A 19,109-nucleotide genomic window follows, 5' to 3' on the forward strand; every position below is an offset into this window, starting at 1 on the left:
GAATTGGGCAGCCTTCCAACCTGGACCAGAGACAGTGGGCTTCAAGATTCCTTCACACTTAGCTGGATATTTCTAATCCCCTGCCTCAGGGTTAGATCCCCAAAGTAGGAGAATACAGATATATCCATGCTGACCACTTATCCTACCTCTTTCTCTGTGAAATTTATTTTTATCTCCCAATTCCCATTCTCTTTTTGGGTTTTAGCATAAGGCTAAGTGAGTTCTTTCCTGGCTTTTCAGATTAGATTGACTGTCAGTCTCACAAGGGCAGAAACTGTTTTGTTCATTTCTGATCCACAGTATCTAACATAGTGCTAGGCACATAGTGCCAGGACACAGAATAGAAACACACAAAAAAACTGCTAAACAAATATTGCTTTCTTTTAAAAGATATTTATTTGGCTGCACCAGGTCTTAGTTGTGGCACACAAACTCTTAGTTGTAGCAGGTGGGATCTAGTTCCCTGACCAGGGATGGAACCCAGGCCCCCAGCATTGGGAGTTGGGAGTCTTAGCCACTGGACCACAAGAGAAGTCTTGAACAAATATTTTTAATCTGCCATTACCCTAAATAGACATTAAGAGCAGGAGGCCAACAATGACATTTTATAAATCCCTGTATTCCCTTATCATGCAGGGCTTTGGAGTAAGTTTCTGGCCCCACTATTCATTTATTCAACAAATACACTTTGACTGCAAACTATGTGCAATGCACTGGGCTTGCTATTGACAATATAGGAGTAAATCCTTTAAAATGTTTTTACTAAACATCAAACACATTCAAAAAATTGATAACATATATGTAAAGTGAAAAAAATGTAAAGGGTAAAATTTTACCCTTTAAACCTTGGTAATTTCAATGGTAAATCTTTAGTGAAGAAAACAGATTGAAGGGGGACAGAAATAGATCCCTGGAGACCAGATGTGAGGCTATAGCAGACTTGGGCAGATAGATGTGGGATTTGCTGTACCGGGGCACAGGGAGAAGGAAAAGGAAGGCTGAGCTCAAGAGATATTTAGGTGGAAAACAGTACCTGATGGACTGTTACTCACTAGTTGCATGACCTAGATAAGATCCAACCTTTCTGAGCCTTCTTTCCTGCATCTGTAAAACAGGTTAGTAATAACTATAGTTATTTGTATCCCTAACACCTAGTATAAAGCTTGGTATATGATTACACACACGAAAATCATAGCTACTGTTTTCTTTGCTGTGGAAGCTTCATAAATGCCGGCAGAATATTTTCTTGGGGCTGCAACTTGTTACCTTCCTCTAAGGAGAAAATTATATATGATGGTGCCTTCACCAGAATAGACGCCCATTCTCCCCAGGCAGCAGGGCAGTGCAGGTCACGGTGAGAGTTTGGCACAGTCTCAGCCCCGCCCCGGCCCCGGCCCCGGCTCCGCCCACAACCTTGCGAGCTCTGTCCCCCCGCCCACAACCTCTCGAGCTCCGCCCCCGGAACCTCGCGCGTCGCCGCCGCCGCCGCGGCGCGCGCCCCGCCCCGTCCCTGGTGCTGACGTCCGGGCCAAACGGGCCGGGCGGGCTCCGCCGTGCCGTGTGCTTCCGCGGGCTCCGGGGTCGCTGGGGCCTCGTGGTGGGGCGGCTCTGCGGGGCTCGGCCCGCTTCCTCCCCTCCCCCGTCCCCTCTCGCGGCACCCGGCGGTGTCTGCGCTTCAGCCGGAGACCCAGAAAGAGGGTAAGTGTTGGCGGGAGCGAGATGGAACCGCCGGGCGCGCGCTCCGCTCTCCCGGGCATTGTCTGGGCGGGGGCGGCGCGGGCACGTGCGTGCCCCTCCCCCACCCCGCCTGGGGCGCCGGCCCCCTGGCTGAGGGGAGGGAGGGGACGAGTGACTGTGGAGGCGAGAGGCCCCGGAGGAGGAAACTGGGTCCAGGGTGAGTGTGTGTGGCTGGGGAGTCTCCGCAGCGGGAACCCGGAATTTGGGTGTGAGGGGTGTTCCTTTTAAGGGGCACCGCGCTTTCTGAGAGGATTTGGGTTCCCTGGGCCCAGTGGCGGGAGCTTTTAGGATGTTAAACCTGGTGGCCTGCAGTGGGATTGGAGACGAAATTTGGTCCCAGCACCGGCAAGTTGTGAATTTATCAGCAAGAATCCTGGAATCTCCCTTCAACCTGTCGCCTTCCCTATCGTTCCTCTCCGCCGTGAAGGATGAGTAGGATTTAGAAAGGTGGAGGATATTCCAGGGGATGGTGCCCGCGTTAAAGCATCAGAGCTGTGAGACAGCGCCGGGTTGGAGTGAAAAGCTTGGGAAAATGAGTACTTGGGAAAAAGAAAGGCTGGTTTGGTGGGTTGTGGCCAGATTGCAGAAGACAGTTTTATCTCATAACCTTTTTTTTTTTAAAGTGAGTGTAATTATGTTAAAAAAAAAAAAGTGGAAGAAAATACCACCAGTAAATCTACATCCCTGACTTCTCATTCTTAGAATTTTGATGTTTGCTTGTATTTTCTTCTAAGCTTGTAACTGTTACTGAGTTTTAACTACGATTTTGCATTCCCTTTAAAATGCAGTGTAATGTTATGTACTATTCAGCAATATAATTTACTTTCTTCATGAGCAAGGAGCAGGCATTCATAGAAAATTTTAAAAAATACGGGAAAGAAAAATGAGGAAAGGTACCATAGTTTTATTGTGTAGAGCTATTATCATTGAGTATATTTTCGGTTGTGGATGTTCTTTCAAAGATAGGAGCAGGTGGAGCTGTTCTTAGGAATTTCACTTTTATGAGAATTCTTTGACGGTTTTAAGAAGGGAAGCATAATCTGACTGCTGTGCAGAGGAAGAGAGCAAGAGTGGAAGCTGGAAGGTTGGTTAGTTTACAGTACTTTGGACTAGGTCCATGGTTTGGAGATGGAGGAGAGTAGAAAGATTAACAGATATTTTGGAGGTAGAATGAACAAGACTTGGAAATGAATTGGTGAGGGAAAGGGAGAACTCTGCTTTTTGATACTTGTTTTGAGCAACTTCGAGTAGATGGCAGCGTTCACTGAGAATGGAAGAGAGCAGTTTGAGGTGGAAGAAATCATGAGTTCTGTTTTGGGTATATTACATTTGAAATGTATTTTAGATATGAAGTCAGTATATTGAGGCGGTTGGATGTACAGGTTTGGAGCTTCCAGAACAGAGCCTAGAGTTGGAGATAAAAATTTGGGAGTACTCAGTATATAGAAGATATTCAGTTATGAGACCACCTGAGAACACTTTATGGCAAATAGATGGGGAAACAGTGGCAGACTTTATTTTGGGGGGCTCCAAAATCCCTGCAGATGGTGACTGCAGCCATGAAATTAAAAGAGGCTTACTCCTTGGAAGGAAATTATGACCAGCCTAGGCAGCATATTAAAAAGCAGAGACTACTTTGCCAACAAAGTCTGTCTGTCAAGGCTATGGTTTTTCCAGTAGTTCTGTGAGAGTTGGACTGTCAAGAAAGCTGAGTGCCGAACAATTGATGCTTTTGAACTGTGGTGTTGGAGAAGACTCTTGAGAGTCCCTTGGACTGCAAGGAGATCCATCCAGTCCATCCTAAAGGAGATCAGTCCTGAGTGTTCATTGGAAGGACTGATGTTGAAGCCGAAACTCCAATACTTTGACCACCTGATGCGAAGAACTGACTCATTTGAAAAGACCCTGATGGTGAGAAAGATTGAAGGCGGGAGGAGAAGGGGACAACAGAGGATGAGACGGTTGGATGGTATCACCGACTCGGTGGACATGAGTTTGCGTAAACTCCGGGAGTTGGTGATGGACATGGAGGCCTAGCGTGCTGCAGTCCATCGGGTCGCAAAGAGTCAGATACAACTGAGCAACTGAACTGAGAGCACTTAGGTAAAAACTGTATAGGAAAGTGAATAATTGAGTGAGACTCAGGCATTCTAATGCTTGAAGATCTTATAGAGGAAGATTGAGCGCAGGATGGAAGGAACAGCCAGTGAGGTAGGAGAAAAAGCAGGAAACTAGTATCATGGGAGCCATGAGAAATAGGTTTCTGGTCCACGGAGTCTTGGTTCCTCAGTGCTTCTGAGATGTTTAATGAGGTGCTCACTTGGATTTGGCAACACAGAGGTTATTAGTTTGGTCATTGGCCTTACTAACCAGACTGGAAGTTGGAGGTGGAAACAGATGGAAGTAATTGAACGGGAGTGAGGAAGAGAAGACAATGAGTGTAAATTAGGAGCAAGTGTCCCTTGTTCAACATACCCTATTTTCATCTCTCCCCAAACTAAATTTGATAGTTGAAAATGGTGTTTTGTTTCATGTTTCATTCCTTTATACTAGTATGTTTGAACATTTTTCACTTTTATTGGCCATTTGTGAATTTCTGTTCCTGTCCTCTGTGCATCTTTTTATTTGTGCTTGTCACTTTCTAATTGATTTTCTAATTATCAGGAGCTCTCTAGATTCTAAAAATATGTAGCCTGATGGAGAGCTTACAGAATTGTTCCCCTAATGTGTCCTCCCCCAGAATAAATGAGTTTATTATCTGTACTCCATCAGGAAGAAGATAGTTAATAATGGAAAAACCATACTTGACCATTTAACTTTTACATATACATTTTTTAAATTGTAGTAAAATACACATAAAATTTACCACCGTAACCATTTTTCACTGGTGTTAAATACATCCATACCATTGTGCAGCCATTACCACCATCGATCTCCACAGCTCTTTTCATCTTGTAAAACTGAAACTGTACCCACTAAACAATAATAACTTCTCATTTCCCCCTTACCCCCAGCCTATGGCAGTCACCCTTCAGCTTTCTGTCTCTGTGTTATTGACTGCTATAAATATCTCATATAAGTGGAATCAAACAGTATTTGTCTTTTTGTGACAGGTTTGTTTTACTTTGCATAATGTCCTGAAGCTTCATCCATGTTGTAGCTTATGTCTGGATTTCATTCCTTTTTAAGGCTAGATAATATTCCAGTATCTGTATATTTGTTCTTATTGTTCAGTTGCTCAGTCGTGTCTGACTCTGAGACCCCCACAAACTGTAGCCTGACAGGCTCCTGTGTCCATGGGATTATCCCAGCAAGAATACTGCAGTAGGTTGCCATTTCCTACTCTAGGGAATCTTCCTGACCCAGGGATCAAACCCTCTCTCTTGCGTTTCCTGTATTGGTAGGTGGATTCTTTACCACTGTGCCACCTGGGAAGCCCCCTGACTATCTCCTAGAGTTTGCTGAAATTCTTGTCAGTTGAGTCCTTGATAGTATCTGATTATCTCATCTTCTGCAGCCCCCTTCTCCTTTCTCCTTCAGTCTTTCCCAACATCTGGGTCTTTTCTAATGAGTTGGCTCTTCCCATTAGGCGGCCAAAGTATTGGAGCTTCAGCATCAGTGCTTCCAATGAATATTCAGGATTGATTTCCTTTAGGATTGACTGGTTTGATTTCCTTCTAGTCCAAGAGTCTTCTCCAGCACCACAGTTCAAAAGTATCAGTTCTTTGGCGCTCAGCCTTCTTTATGATCGAACTCTCACATCCATACATGACTGCTGGAAAAACGATAGCTTTAATTATGTGGACCTTTGTCGGCAAAGTGATGTCTCTGCTTTTTAACATGCTGTCTAGGTTTGTCAGAGCTTTCCTTCCAAGGAGCAGGCGTCTTTTCATTTCATGGCTGCAGTTGCTAGCCGCAGTGATTTTGGAACCCAAGAAAATAAAGTCTGTCACTGGTTCCACTCTTTACCCCTTCTGTTTGCAAGGAAGTGACGGGACTGGATTCTTAGTTTTTTCAATGTTGAGTTTCAAGCCAGCTTTTTCACTCTTCTCTTTTACCCTTATCAAGAGGCTCTTCAGTTCCTCTTCATTAGTTCCATACTAGTAGAGTGGTATCATGTGCATATCTGAGGTTGTTGATATTTCTTGTAATAATCTTGATTATCCCTGCTTGTGATTCATCCAGCCTGGCATTTCACATGATGTACTCGGCGTATAAGTTAAATAAGCAGGGTGACAAAATACAGCCTTGTTGTACTTAGTTTCCTAATTTTGAACCCGTCCATTGTTCCATGTCCAGTCCTAACTTTTGCTTCTTGACCTGCACACAGGTTTCTCAGGAGACAGGTAGGGTGGTCTGGTACTCCTGTCTCTCTAAGAATTTTCCAGTTTGTTGTGAGCCACACAAAGACTTTCGTTTAGTTGATGAAGCAGAAGTAAATGTTTTTCTGGAACTCCCTTGCTTTCTCCATGATCCAACGGAATGTTGGCAATTTGATCTCTGGTTCCTCTGCCTTTTCCAAATCCAGCTTGTGCATCTGGAAGTTCTCAGTTCACATATTGTTGAAGCCTAGCCTGAAGGATTTGGGGCATTACCTTGCTAGCATGTGAAATGAGGACAGTTGTGAGGTAGTTTGAACATTCTTTGGCATTGCCCTTCTTTGGGATTGGAATGAAAATTGACCTTTCCCCTTTGTCATGACAAGGCTGTGATCCATGAAGGATCCATCTGGACGTCTGTATATACCACATTTTATTTATCTATTCATCTGTTAATGAACACTTAAGTTGTGTCCATCTTTTGGCTCTTGTGAATAATGCTCCTAGGAACATGGGCACATAGATACCTGTTTGAGTCCCTGCTTTCAGTTTTATGGGCTGTTTACCTAGAAGTGGGATTGCCGGATCATACAGTAATTCTGGTTTTAATTTTTTGAAGAACCTCCTCACTGTTTTCCATAGTAGCCGCACCATTTTGTTTTTCCACCAGCAGTGCACAAGGGTTCCAATTTCTTCACATTCTTGCCAACACTTTTCTGGTGGGTTTTATTTTTTTTCTGTTTATTTATTTTTGATAATAGCTATCCTAATGATGTTAGATGATAATCTCTGTGTTTTTGATTTGCACTTCCTTGATATTAGTGATGTTGAGTATCTTTCCATGTGCTTATTGGCCATTTGTATATCTTTGCAGAAATGTCAATTCAAATTCTTTTATCCATTTTAAATCAAGCTTTGTATTTAGGTCTTTGATCCATTTTGAGTTAATTTTTATTAATTTAGGCATTAGTAAAGGGTCCAACTTGTCTTTTTTTTTGCATATAAGTGTCCAGTTTTCCTAGCGATATTTGTTGAAAAGCCTTTTTCCCCCAACTGAATGGTCTTGGCACCCGAGTCAGAAATCATTTGACCATATATGCAAGAGTTTATTCTGGGCTCTCTATTTTATTCCATCTGTCTCTATATATGTTTTTATGCCAATACCATATTGTTTTGAGTACCACACTGTGGCTTCTACTAAGTTTTGGAATCAGGAGATATGAGTCCTCCATTTTTGTTCTTTTTCAAAATTGTTTTGATTATTTAGGGTCCCTTGAGATTACATATAAATTTTAGTGTTGAGTTTTTCTGTTTCTGCAAAAAATGTCTTTGAAATTTTGATAGGGATTGCATTGAATTTGTAGATGGCTTTGGTTGGTATTGACTAACAATATTAAGTCTTCCAATCCATGAAAATGAAGTGTGTTACCATTTATTTGTCTTCTTTAATTTCTTTCAGCAATATTCTGTAGTTTTCATTGTGTAAGCTTACCTTCTTGGTTAATTCTAAGTATTTTATTCTTTTTGATGGTTTTATAAATGGAAATATATTGTAATTTCCTTTTCAGTTGTTCATTATTTGTGTATAGAAATGTGACTGATTTTTATGTGTTGACTTGATATCTTGCTTTGTTTTGTTCATTTATTCTAACAGTTTTTTGGTAAATCTTTAGGGCTTTCTACATATAAGATTGTATCCCCCCATATTAAAATTCCCTTATATTCATTCAGTGAATACACTATAATTTGCTATGGACTATTTCCAGTTTTTTTAATTATAAAACATATAGATAGAGGAGAACTAATACTTAATACTTTAAGTTGTAAATCTGTAAGAACAGCCCATGTACGTGTGTCACCAGGCTTGAGAGTCTTTCCTTAGGATAGACTCTCAGAAATACTTGATCCTCTTCTCTCTTTTCATTCAGTCATAGAGAATAGAATTCTTTACTGCCATCTCCTTAAATTGGCCCCAACCTCTCTGCCTTTTGGGGCTTCCCTGGTGGCTCAGAGGTTAAAGCGTCCGCCTCCAATGCGGGAGACCTGGGTTCGATCCCTGGGTTGGGAAGATACACTGGAGGAGGGAATGGCAATCCACTCCAGTATTCTTGTCTGGAGAATCCCGTGGACGGAGGAGCCTGTTGGGCTACAGTCCACAGGGTCGCAAAGAGCTGGACACGACTGAGCGACTTCACTTCCTCTCTGCCTTTAAATCTGCCCCCGTTTCACCCTGTTTTCTACACTGCTGTTGAATGGAGTATGAGAATCAGGTTAGGTGCACTTTTCCCTCATAGAAAACAAGACTTATGCAGCAGATTGTTTCTGTAGTATCTGTTCTATGGGAGTTAGGAAAAAAAGTTTCTTAAAGGCTGGAGTGCATGTCATAGATTAATAGAAACTTAATTTCATTCTTGAAGGATGAATAGCATTTCAGTAAGTGGAGAGAAGGTAGGAATGAAACGTGAACCTGTTGGAAGGTGATAAGGAGTTCAGGCATGTGAACTTTGATGACTGTAGACAAGGAGAGGTAGAAGAACTAGTTCTACTAACCAAGGATTGTTTATTCTGTTGATCTGAAGAGTGAGTTTGGGATAAGTGTGGGGAGAGACTTGTTTGGTGGTGGTAATGAAGGCTGATGGTGACCAGAATGCCGAGCAGGCAGGGGCTTAAACTTTATTTGTAATGTTTTATTTACATAATTGTGCATGCATTGGTGATTGTTACCTATTTTGTTTTTTAATTACTTTTTAGTTTATTGGAGAGTGTATATCCTTTTTTATTGAGATGTAGTTCACATAATGTAAAATCCACCACTTTAAAATGTATAATTCAATGTCTTTTAAAGTGTATTCACAATGTTATGCAACCATTAATGCGTGCTTAGTGACTTAAGTCGTGTCTGACTCTTTGTGACTCCACGGACTATAGCTTGCCAGGCCTTTGTCCAGGGGATTTTCCAGGCAAGAATACTGGAGTGGGTTGCCATTTCCTCCTCCAGGGGATCTTCCTGACCCAGGGATTGAACTTGCATCTCCTACATTTGCATGCAGTTTCTTTACTACTGAGCCACCTGGGCAGACCTGTGCAACCATTACTGCCATCTGATTCCATAACATTTTCGTGATTCTAGGAAGAAGCCCCATACCTATTTGCAGTCAGTCCCAGTTCCCTCCACCCCTCCCCCCTGGGAGCCACTTTCTGTGTCTAGGGATTTGCCTATTTCTGGGTATTTCCTGGAAATACTAGATTGGTGCAAACATAATTGCACTTTCGGACTGTGAATTTTGAATCAAGGCTCAAACACATCTTTATCAATCAAAATAGGAACCATTACAGTCAACACATTTTTGCCAATGAGAGATAAGTTGGCTTATTCCTGTAGTGTAAAAATCTGTTCTTTGGGAACAGACTTTTGGACTGTGGGAGAAGGTGAGGGTGGGATAGTTTGAGAGAATAGCATTGAAACATTTATATTACCATCTGTGAAAAAGATGACCAATCCAAATTCGATGCATGAAACGGCACTCAAAGCTGGTGGACTGGGACAACCCGAGGGATAGGGTGGGGAGGGAGGTGGAAGGGGGGTTCGGGACTGGGGGACTCATGTACACCCATGGCTGATTCATGTCAATGTATGGCAAAATCCACCACAATATTGTAAAAAAATCAGCCTCCAATTAGAATAAAATAATTTAAAAAATCTGTTCTTTGGGATTTGATGAACTCTTGGAAAGCGTTTTTTGCCTCCTCCTGGTTGTGGAAGCATTTTCCCTGGAAAAACTTGTCAAGATGCTTGAAGAAGTGGTAGTTGGTTGGTTAGAGGTCAGGTGAATATGGCAGATGAGGCACAACTTCATAGCTCAATTCGTTCAACTTTCGAAGAGTTGGTCATGCGACATGTGGTCAGGCATTGTCTTGGAAAAGAATTGGGCCCTTTTTGTTGACCAGTGCTGGCTGCATCTCATTGATTTGCTGAGCGTACTTCTGAGATGTAATAGTTTCGCTGGGATTCAGAAAGCTGTAGTGGATCAGATGGGCAGCAGACCACCAGTGACCATGACCTCTTTTTGGTGCAAGTTTGGCTTTGGAGCTGCTTTTCTTGGTCCAGCCACTGAACTGGTCGTTGCCAGTTGGCGTATAAAATTCACTTTTTGTCACACATCACAATCCGACTGAGAAATGGTTTGTTGTTGTTGCATAGATAAGAGAAGATGACACTTCAAAATCAAGTTTTTTTAAATTTTTGGTCAGCTCATGAGACACCCACTTACTAAGCTTTTTCACCTTTCCAGTTTGCTTCAAATGCTGAATGACAGTAGAATGGTCGAGATTGAGTTCTTTGTCAACAACTTGTGTAGTTGTAAGAGGATCAGCTTTGATTGCTCTCAGTTGGTCGTCGTCAACTTCTGATGGCTGGCCGCTCTACTCCTAATCTTCAAGTCTCATTTCCTTTGCAAAACTTCTTGAATCACCACTGCATTGTACATTTGTTAGCAATTCCTGGACCAAATGTGTTGTTGATGTTGTGAGCTGTCTGCACTACATTATGACCTATTTTGAACTCAAATAAGAAAATCACTTGAATTTGCTTTTTGTCTATCATCATTACCATAGTCTAAAATAAATAGAAAATACACAGTAATAAATCATTACATTAGCAAAAAAAACCCATAAAGAAATGCATATTAAAATGATGTATAACATAACCACATTTATTTAAGAATGTATTCCAATATCAAATGGTAAAATCCAACATTGAAAAACCACAACTACTTTTGCACCAACCTTATTAACCAGATAAATGTGGCCTTTTGTATTTGGCTTCTTTCATTTAATTAGCATGGTATATTCAGAGTTGGTCTGTGTAGTAGCATGTGTCAGTACTTCATCCTTTTTTATTGCTTAAAAATCCACTGTATGACTGTTACCACATTCTGTTTATCCAGTCATCAAAGGATAGACATTTGAGTTGCTTCCATTTTTTTCACTGTTATGAATAATGTTGTGAACATTCACACACATAGAAGTTTTTGTATGGACATACATTTTCAGTCTGTTGAATATTTACCTAGGTGTGGAGTTGCTAGGTCACATAGTAATTCTGTGTTTAACTTTTTGAGGAACTGCCAAACTTTTCCACAGCAGCTGCACTGTTTTACATTTCCACCAACAATGTGTGAAGGTTCACATTGTGTATTCTTTTTACATTTTTTGACAGTCTTTATTTAATATTTGTGTGTATTTAAATAGCTTCATTGAGGGACAGTTGGCATACCACAAACTGCACACACATAAACTGTATGACATGGTAAATTGCATCTGTGAAAACATCACCACAGTCAAGATAGTAAATATATGCATCGGCCCCCAGTTTTTTCTCTTGTCCCTTCAGGATCCTTCTTTCTCCCCTCCCCCATTGTTTCCTCATACCAGGACAACCGCTGATCAGGTTTCTGTCATTATAGACTCCTCATTTTGTAAAAATGTTATCATTGTAGTATATTCTTTTTTCTTAAGCTGGCTTCCTTTTCTCCGTATTGTTTTGAGATTAATTCGTGTTTTGTTGCATGTATCAGTTAATTCTTTTTTACTGATGAATATAGTGTATGGATGTGTTGCAGTTTGTTTATCCATTCACCTTTTAATGGACATTTGGGTTGTTTCTAGTTTTTGGCTATTACAAATAAAATTGCTGTGAACGTTTGTTTTTGTATGAACATAAGCTTTTATTTCTCTTGGGTAATACGTAGGGTGGAATGGCTGGGTCACGTGGAGGTGGTGGTGCTGGTTCAGTCACTCAGTTGCGTCTGACTCTTGTGACCCCGTGGACTGTATAGCCTGCCAGGCTCCTCTGTTCCTGGGATTCTCCAGGCAGGAATACTGGAGTACGTTGCCATTTCCTTCTCCAGGGGATCTTCCAACCCAGGAATTGAACCTGGGTCTCCTGCATTGCAGGCAGGTTCTTTACCGACTTAGCTACAAACTGCCAAACTGTTTTCCAGAGTAGTTTTACTGTTTTTACCTTCCCACCACCAATGAATACGAGTTCCAGCTATTTCACATTCTCTGTAGTTTTGTCTTTTCATCATCCAGAGAAGTAACAAGAAAAGCATAAAGAAGCATAAAGACACCCATAATCCATCTCCCAGGTTAGTCTTTTTGGTATTTTCCTCTCCCTAAATAATGCATGTACATGGTTAGAAAATTCAGATATTGTAGTCAGGAGTAAAATGAAAAGCAAAATGACTACCCAGAGGCACCTATTGTTATTCATTTTTTATCCTTTCTTCTAGAAAAATCTACACAGCATCTACCAGCATTTGTGGGGGGTAGGGGGGATTGCTTTGCTTTTTCTTCTAGTTTACATAGAAACGAAGTATACAAACCATTTGCACCTTGGTTTTTTTCACTTTACAATGTCTTTTAGAAGTATTTGCGTATCAGCACATTTATTTTAATGGCTACATTGCAAGAGAGTTTTGCTGTAAGAAAACACAAATTTGGACCTTCCTGGAGGTGCAGTGGATAAGAATCCACCAGTGCCGGGGACACGGGTTCAGTCCCTGGTCTGGGACGATTCCACATGCCACAGAGCAGCTGAGCCCTGGAGCTGCAGTCACAGAAACCTGTACACTCCAGTGCCTGCGCTCTGCAACAGGAAGAGCCACCACAACGAGAAGAAGTCCAAGCACCACATTGAAGAGTAGGCCCCGCTTGCTGTAACTGGAGAAGGCCCACACAAAGCAGCAATGAAGACCCAGTGCATCCAAAAATAAATAAATATTTTGTTAAAAAATAAAGAAGAAAACAGTTTGTTTTAATGCATTTGATATGTTAGGGAACTATTTTAGTATAATGTGGATTTCACATTTTACATTTTTGTGTTTCATCTGCAAGAAATGCTAGGTAAATGCAAAAAAGTGCACCCTGCTGAAATGAACCACAGCAGAAATACGCAGACCCCTTCTAGGTACACACCTTAGGTATCCTCCAGCAACCTCAGTTTACTTCTGTGTTATGAGCTACACCTGTCCTCATCTGGTGTTATTAAAGTTTTCTGTTGATTTCAGATTAGCCTACTTCATGGTAACTTACAAGCTGTAACCTTTCAATGCTCACTTCCACAAGTAAAACTTAATTTCACAAGGTAAAGTGCTGTATTTATTGTCAGTTCAGTCAGTTTAGTCACTCAGTCGTGTCCTACTCTTTGCGACCCCATGAATCGCAGCACGCCAGGCCTCCCTGTCCATCACCAACTCCCAGAGTTCACTCAGACTCACATCCGTCGAGTCAGTGATGCCGTCCAGCCATCTCATCCTCTGTCGTCTCCTCCTTCTGCCCCCAATCCCTCCCAGCATCAGAGTCTTTTCCAATGAGTCAACTCTTCACATGAGGTGGCGAGAGTACGGGAGTTTCAGCTTTAGCATCATTCCTTCCAAAGAAATCCCAGGGCTGATCTCCTTCAGAATGGACTGGTTGGATCTCCTTGCAGTCCAAGGGGACTCTCAAGAGTCTTCTCCAACACCACAGTTCAAAAGCATCAATTCTTCGGCGCTCAGCTTTCTTTATAGTCCAACTCTCACATCCGTACATGACCACTGGAAAAACCATCGCTTTGACTAGACGGACCTTTGTTGACAAAGTAATGTCTCTGCTTTTGAATATGCTATCTAGGTTGGTCATAACTTTTCTTCCAAGGAGTAAGCGTCTTTTAATTTCATGGCTGCAGTCACCATCTGCAGTGATTTTGGAGCCCCCCAAAATAAAGTCTGACACTGTTCCCACTGTTTCCCCATCTATTTGCCATGAAGTGGTGGGACCAGATGCCATGATCTTCGTTTTCTGAATGTTGAGCTTTAAGCCAACTTTTTCACTCTCTTCTTTCACTTTCATCAAGAGGCTTTTTAGTTCCTTTTTACTTTCTGCCATAAGGGTGGTGTCATCTGCATATCTGAGGTTATTGATATTTCTCCCAGCAATCTTGATTCCAGCTTGTGCTTCTTCCAGTCCAGCGTTTCTCATGATGTACTCTGGATAGAAGTTGAATAAGCAGGGTGACAATATACAGCCTTGACGTACTCCTTTTCCTATTTGGAACCAGTCTGTTGTTCCATGTCCAGTTCTAACTGTTGCTTCCTGACCTGATACAGATTTCTCAAGAGGCAGGTCAGGTGGTCTGGTATTCCCATCTCTTACAGAATTTTCCACAGTTTATTGTGATCCACACAGTCAAAGGCTTTGGCATAGTCAATAAAGCAGAAATAGATGTTTTTCTGGAACTCTCTTGCTTTTTCGATGATCCAGCGGATGTTGGCAACTTGATCTCTGGTTCCTCTGCCTTTTCTAAAACCAGCTTGAACATCTGGAAGTTCACGGTTCATGTACTGCTGAAGCCTGGCTTGGAGAATTTTGAGCATTACTTTACTAGCGTGTGAGATGAGTGCAATTGTGCAGTAGTTTGAGCATTCTTTTGCATTGCCTTTCTTTGGGATTGGAATGAAACCTGACCTTTTCCAGTCCTATGGCCACTGCTGAGTTTTCCAAATTTGCTGGCCTATTGAGTGCAGCACTTTCACAGCATCATCTTTCAGGATTTGAAATAGCTTAACTAGAATTCCATCACCTCCACTAGCTTTGTTTGTAGTGATGCTTTCTAAGGCCCACTTGACTTCACATTCCAGGATGTCTGGCTCTAGATGTGTGATCACACCATCGTGATTATCTGGGTCATGAAGATCTTTTTTGTACAGTTAGTTCTTCTGTGTATTCTTGCTGCCTCTTCTTAATATTTATTGTAGCATTTATGTATTTCTTAACCCATTTAATGTGTAAAACTCTGCTGCCATTTTTATTAGATTCCCTTTTTGGTTATCTTTTTTTAATTAAATGTCATGGCTAAAATTTTTGAGTGTTGTGCCCAAACCCATTTTCCCCATAAGCCTTATGGTTTTCATTATGCAATTTTATCGTGTGATTTTTAGGAATGCATATGTCACATTACAGTGCAACTGATTTATCCCATCAGTTCAGTTCAGTTCCGTCGCTCAGTCGTGTCCGACTCTTTGTGACCCCATGAACTGCAGCACACCAGGCCTCCCTGTCCATCACCCACTCCTGGAGTTCACTCAAACTCATGTCCATCGAGTCAGTGATGCCATCCAGCCATCTCATCCTCGTTCCCTTCTCCTCCTGCCCCCAATCCCTCCCAGCATCAGGGTCTTTTCCAGTGAGTCAACTCTTTGCATGAGGTGGCCAAAATGTTGGAGTTTCAGCTTTAGCATCAGTCCTTCCAATGAACATCCAGGACTGATCTCCTTTAGAATGGACTGGTTGGATCTCCTTGCAGTCTAAGGGACTCTCAAGAGTCTTCTCCAACACCACAGTTCAAAAGCATCAATTCTTCGGTGCTCAGCTTTCTTTCTAGTCCAACCCTTACATCCATACATGACCACTGGAAAAACCATAGCCTTGACTAGACGGACCTTTGTTGCCAAAGTAATGTCTCTGCTTTTTATCCCATAATATGTACATAATTTATTTTTAAACTTATGTTTGAAAATTGTGAAATACATCATATATATATGGTAAAGAGCACATATAATAAGAAGGTATGTTTTAAAGAAGACAAATAAGGTATCAAAATACATACATAGCTACAACCCAGCCTAAGAAGTAGGAGATTGCTAATCCTTTGAACCTCCTTGTGTCCCTCTCATTGGTCATTTTATACTTTTTTGAATATCTGAACTATTTGATGAAAAAATTAAAGTGCTAACAGTCCGTGCCCCTGGTCTTATTAATGTTGAATCCCCAGCTGACTGTCCTGCTTTACTGAATGTGTACACATAGCACGTACATGCATATTTGGGGGAGGATAATCTGTAAATTGGTTTCTGTTTAAGGTTAATAAATCATAAGTTTGTCATTGTTATTTTTTTTTGTAATAGCTTTCTTGAGATCTGATTCACATACCATAAAATTCACTCTTTTAAAGTGTAAGTGTAGTTTTTTTTTACTATACCTACAAAATGATGCAACTATTGCTATATCTAATTCCACAAAATGAATAGGTAGATTTTTGTAAATAGGTAGATTTTCTAGATTTAGGCAGTGTTTATCCAAAGAAAAACCAATTTTTTAAAAACGTCTTAGGTTTTAAGGTACTAGTTTTCTTTCTAGCATCTCAGCTCCCGGTAGAAAGGCATGAGACTTATCCCCATAGGATTTATTGTCAGTTTGAAAGCTGTAGTGAAAAATCCCTGTTTAGTGAAGTGTGCAAGATTTGGCTTAATTTACATATTCTCAGTGACTGTGTCCAGGAGTTTGACACAGTCTTGATCTGGTCCAGTTCCTTCCTTTCCTTTCCAACGGGGACTAAAGACAAATCTACACCCCCACCCCTTTTTTTTTCGGCTCCTCTTGGAAAGAAAACTTTTATGGCTTCATTACTGAAACAACAAAATTGTCATATGAGTTAGAATCACCTCTTTAGATAATTCCAAAAGTGGCTCTGAGGAAGTTACAGGGATGTTATATGGCCTACCTTCTGTCCACTTAAGAGGAATTTGCTGTAGGTATCTCAGAACTCCTAAATATCCCAGATGGCTCAGTCTGGAGTATGTTAAAGGGATGGGGTAAAGGAACAGTAAAACCTACCTCAGGCCAGCTCTCCAGTTGTTGCGGTAATACAATGGATAGAAGCAGGGCACCTATAATTTAGACTAGCTCCTTGATCTTAAATTCTTTTTCTTGTTACTTTGTAAGATTGGAGACAGAGTTGTCATGAATGCATCCTGGGACAGACCTTATATAGCAACTTCTGTGTCTTAAGCAAATTTTGTTTATAGTAGGAAAGTAGGTATCTTGGGCCTGAAATATGTAGTGCTTAAATAACGAAATATTTTTTTTGAGCTCAGCTGTTTACATGTCACATTGGGATGGCCACATCAGCTGAGAGGCTAACGTCACTTTGGTGCTAATAACCAGCCTCTGTCAGCTTCCCACCATTCAGGTCCAGTGTTAGCATTGTGGCTGTTATAGGTCTAAAAAAAAAAGACCTATTTTTTTCCCATACCAGATGAGTTAAAGATGGAAAAGGCATTAAATTTGTGGGTGGCAGACATGAATAGAAAGCAGGGTTCAGTACTACCCTGTTTTAGGCATTCACTGGCGGTCTGGAAACGTATCCCCCACAAATAAGGGGAGACTGCTGTGTACTTGGTTTTGTGTATAAAACCTAACGTAGAATAACTAGGATTGAGTTTTTATCAGTACCACCTTAAGTGAATATCAGAACAAAATCTTCTCTTAAGCTGGCTATTTTTAGTTTGCAAAATGTAATTTATGACATGGATGATATGTATTTGAGTTACCGAAAGTCAATTGATTTAAATATTCCTAAAGGTCCAGTGTTAGACATATGTAGTGGAAATCACCTTGCTTCAGGATCTCCCCAGTACTTTATTGCTGGTAATAAAACTTTCTAGTCATGATGAACTATTCTTTTAATATCCTGCTGGATTTCATTTTGTATCTGTGCATATTTACAAATGAAATTGGACTGTCCTTTCCCTCTAAGGATGCCTTTTGACTATAGGTTTAGATATATTCTTTTTGTTGATAATTTAAAAATAGTTTGTTATTCTGATTTCCTTCTTTCATATCATAGTGAGTTTCTGTTATTGTCACGTTTAATTTTATTGAAATCAGAGAATATGCTTATAACTTCCTAATTTTGCAGTTTCTTCATATAACTTACATTATTTAATTTAATGCATTTTTATAGCTATTTCAAGCAATATTCCTTTAGGTTCAGAGTTGTAAAGTCTGGCTTGTAAATTGCATTATATATGTCATCTGTATTTTTATCTGTTTTTTTTTTTAATCTTCTAAATTTAGAGAGAGGCATGCTCAAATTCTCTTATGATTGTGATTTTTTAAATTCTTGTGTTTCTGGTTTGTTTTGTATGTCTTGACATGATGTTTGATGTATAGTTTTGATGTATCTTTGTGATTGTGTCTTTTAATAGTAACATACTCTTCTGTATTAAATGTTTTTTGCCTTAATTTATTCTCTCTGTTATTAATCTTGCCATGGCTACTATCTTTTTGTTTGCATGTGTATGTATATAATAATTCTGTGTCTGGCTTCTTTTACTTACCATAAGTATTTTGAGATTTATTCCTGTTGTCGGTTGGATCAGGAGTTCATTAGTTATACTACAGTTGTTTACCCATTCTCCTGTTTTGTTTTTTGTAGATATTTTTGAAATGTTTATTTGGTTAATAGGGGAGAATGGATTCTTTCATTCAAATGCTTAATAAAGGAGCATTGGTGGTCTTATTTACCAAGGAGAAGGTACTTTAAAATGAAAAATATAAAAAGGACAGGGCTAATCATTATTAACATGTTAGGAACACTGTATGGAAGCAGATGGAAAATGATTGTATTGCTACTCTCGTCCCCCCTGTTAAATCAGATAGGAAAAATCATCTTTAGTGAAAGCACAGAACTCAGTGATTCTGATGAGATTCAAATGCCATGAGATTATGGAACTGTATATTGAGAAGGTACCTCACTTAGCAAAGTTTCGAAGAACCTTATCAGATTTAATTTTAAGAGTAGTCCATATCTTATACGGTGTGGTATTTATAAGACAGGTTTCCAGGACTAGATTCTTTATAGAGATTCAACATCTTGTCTAGCTTGAGAACTTTTAGTAAACCTTTGAGAACCTTTTACTAAAAATTTCTAGTGACTATATTACATCATTTTTTGTATTTAAATTACACAGTTTTCTTTAAAAGTTTATTTTTATTTTGGCATTTATTTCAAAGTATAGAGCGTTAAAAGATTTTGTCTTGTTTTTGATCTTTAATCTTTTTCAAAAACTCAGACTTGTTTATCTTATTTGAATGGGTGTGATAACAGGGTAGTTTTGCTTTCTTAGGTAGTACATGGAAATGTGGGGAAATGTGTATTTTTAAAGTTTAAGTTGATAGTGTTTACTTTTTATAAAGAGGCTATTTCAGAGAGACAAAAATTTTAAATTA

At 40.2% G+C, this 19,109-nt stretch overlaps 1 protein-coding gene and 1 non-coding gene across 6 annotated transcripts in view; both read left to right on the plus strand.

Annotated features, from left to right (window-relative positions):
- Window positions 1-1,489: 1,489 nt before the first annotated feature.
- YEATS2 (YEATS domain containing 2) overlaps window positions 1,490-19,109 on the plus strand; it is a 106,352-nt gene continuing 88,732 nt past the window's right edge. For 4 of the 5 annotated variants that reach the window (XM_040251806.1, XM_040251828.1, XM_040251821.1 and 1 more), the window contains exon 1: window positions 1,490-1,698. The gene's annotated coding sequence lies outside the window, so the exon portion shown is untranslated. The remainder of the gene's footprint in view (window positions 1,699-19,109) is intronic. The other variant, XR_005723125.1, reaches the window with a different exon arrangement.
- TRNAW-CCA lies at window positions 8,053-8,124 on the plus strand. The gene has a single exon. It is a non-coding gene; the product is annotated as a tRNA-Trp (tRNA).

Source organism: Oryx dammah, unplaced genomic scaffold (assembly GCF_014754425.2).
Source record: "Oryx dammah isolate SB20612 unplaced genomic scaffold, SCBI_Odam_1.1 HiC_scaffold_2, whole genome shotgun sequence".
In the NCBI taxonomy this organism is placed as follows: Eukaryota; Metazoa; Chordata; class Mammalia; order Artiodactyla; family Bovidae; genus Oryx; species Oryx dammah.